Source organism: Dioscorea cayenensis, chromosome 2 (genome assembly GCF_009730915.1).
Source record: "Dioscorea cayenensis subsp. rotundata cultivar TDr96_F1 chromosome 2, TDr96_F1_v2_PseudoChromosome.rev07_lg8_w22 25.fasta, whole genome shotgun sequence".
In the NCBI taxonomy this organism is placed as follows: Eukaryota; Viridiplantae; Streptophyta; class Magnoliopsida; order Dioscoreales; family Dioscoreaceae; genus Dioscorea; species Dioscorea cayenensis.
Window position 1 is genome coordinate 10,099,133 of NC_052472.1, and position 2,745 is coordinate 10,101,877.

Here is a 2,745-nt window from a genome sequence, read left to right on the forward strand (position 1 = left end):
GTTGTCTCTGGAGACTTAGAAAACTTTGCAGGCTTTGCAGAAAATTCCTAAACACAAATATACACTCATAGGCTGCCTAATAATGCAATTTTAACTAGAGAAACCACGAAAAACATGCTCAAACGACCTAGATTATTCGCACACACGATTAGGCTCATGATAACACCATAATGTCCATGAGAAATCATAGCAAAAGCATCTAAGAATCAAAACACCAACACTTAAAGCCTTATTCATGCACATACTAAACTAAAAACTAGGAAAACAATAAAGACTTGGGTTGCCTCCCAAGAAGCGCTTGTTTAACACCACTTAGCTTGACGTACCTTATTTTACCTCATAGGGGCTAGATGAATGTTTCCTTCTTACCCATGACTTGGAAGTATGATGAAAATAGTCTTTTGAAGGTAGAGGAAGAGTTGTCAAGCTTGGTACCACTTAATAAGGGTTCATCAACCTTGTTCTATTCTTGCGCATTCCCAACAGCCTTGGGGCATTTCTTGTAGTGTCTCCTTGCCCGCTTCATCTTCCAGAGCATCTTCTTCATGATTCTCGGAGTAGATGGTACTTTCTCATCTAGACCAAGCATCATTACTTCTTCGTTATCCACCTCTTAGTCCAGTAACCCCTTGTACTGGTCAAGATTCAACATTTCCTACACATATTCATCAATTATCTCATCAATAGTATCAAGAAAACACAGAGTATCATCAAAGTCAAGAGAATGTCGCGTGGCTTCAATGAGGCAGTATGTGAGCTTATCATCTCCAACCCTTAATGTCAACTCCCTGCCGTCCATGTTAATTAAATGCCTTGAATGGCCTCAAAAGTAATAAAGGAACATCTACATCCTCATCGACGTCCAACACTATAAAGTCTACAGGAAATATGTACTTGTCCACCTTGACAAGTATGTCTTCAATGATGCTCTTCAGATGTCTCACTGTTCAGTCCGCCAATTATAATGTCATCCAAGTGGGCCTAGGCACTTCCAAGCCTAGCTTCTTGAAAAAGATATATGGCATGACGTTGATACTAGCACCAGAGTCCGCCAATGCCATTTCTTCACCCATATTACTAATTTTGCATGGCCTGATGAAGCTTTTGGGGTCTTTCTTCTTATTTGGCATATTCTTTTGCAACACCGCCGAATAAGAGGCATCTAAGATCACCAATGCACTCTCCTCCAATTTCCTCTTGCTGGTCAATAAATCTTTCAAGAACTTAGCATACCGAGGTATTTAAGACAACACCTCCAGTAAAGGAATGTTGATGTGCAATTGCTTAAATATACCCAAGAACTTCTTGTACTGTTCATCATTTTGCCCGTTCTTCAATCTTGAAGGATAGGGAATTCTCGGCTTGTAAGGTGGGGATGCCACCTCCTTCTCTTTGTTTGCTCTCTTCTCAACCTCCACGACCTCAGGTGCTTAAACATTGGTCTTCTCACTTGGAAACCTACCCTCAACCTCACAACCATTTCTCAAAGTGATTACCTTCACATGTTCAATCAGATTAGTTTCGGTGTTGCTAGGCAGACTTCCTTGAGGTCTCTCTGATAGAGACTTCGTAATTTTCCCCACTTGGTTTTCTAGATTGTTCAATGAAGTGATGTGGTTGCGAAGTCTAGCTTTGACCGACTGAAACCGTGTATCCAATGATTGCACAAATCTTGTCAAAGTTTTCTCTAAGTCGGTCATTCTGGTCTCCAAACATGAAATACAATTCTCTATGTTTGGGGATTGTTTTTGTTGTTAGAAACACGGTGGTGCTATAGCCTTTTGCTGACCTTGGTTACTCCATGAGAAATTAGGGTGGGTTCTTCATCATTTGGTTGTAGGTGTTGCTATATGGATTACCTTGTACCCTTCCCAAATTGCCCACAAAGTCTACTTGTTCAGTAGGGGCTAAAGTAGAGATCGAAATAGGACAATCAAACGACATATGTTAACCCCCATAACCATTAGAACTTATGATAGTGGCCAAACTTAATGAAGTCAATGTATCCAATTTCTTGCTCAACGCCTCTACTTGGGCTGCTAAGGATGTCACCGCAACAATTTCATGGAGTCCGGTCACTTTCTTCTTTTCCCTTGCATTCCATTGGTAGCTATTCATGGCCATTTTATCTACAAGATGTCGGGCTTCTTTAGGGGTCTTGTTCCCCATTGTACCTCCAGCGGTGGCATGTAGAAGTTGTCTTGTGCTTGGATTCAACCCATTGTAAAAGATCTGAATGATCATCCATAGGGGAATTCATGCTGTGGGCACTTCCGCAAAAGATCCATAAATCGCTCCCATGTCTCAGTCAAGGACTCGAGCTCCATCTGAACAAACAACGATATCTCATTATGAAGCTTTGTTGATTTTCCCGGAGAAAAATACATTATAAGAAAAGCTTCGACCATCTCATTCCATATCGTGATGGATGCTCGTGGTAAAGAGTATAGCCACTGCTTTGCTCATCCTTTTAGAGAGAATGGGAAAGCTCTCAATCGTATAGTATTATTCTGAACACCGTTAATCTTCAACATATCACATACTTCCAATAAGTTCTCAATATGATTGTTTGGGTCCTCATCGGCCAAACCATTGAACTGTGCTGATTTTTGAATCATTTGGATGAATGCTGTCTTCAGCTAAAAATTCAGAGCTATGATCGGGGGTCACACAATACTCGATTGTGTGCCCAAAAATGAAGGTTTGGCACTGTTAGAAAGTGTTCTCTGTTATTCATTCTGTTCT

At 40.8% G+C, this 2,745-nt stretch overlaps 1 non-coding gene across 1 annotated transcript; it reads left to right on the forward strand.

The window, feature by feature from the left end:
• Positions 1 to 2,253: 2,253 nt before the first annotated feature.
• On the forward strand, positions 2,254 to 2,359 carry LOC120281114. Its single transcript, XR_005542496.1, has one exon. It is a non-coding gene; the product is annotated as a small nucleolar RNA R71 (small nucleolar RNA).
• The last annotated feature ends 386 nt before the right edge of the window (positions 2,360 to 2,745 follow it).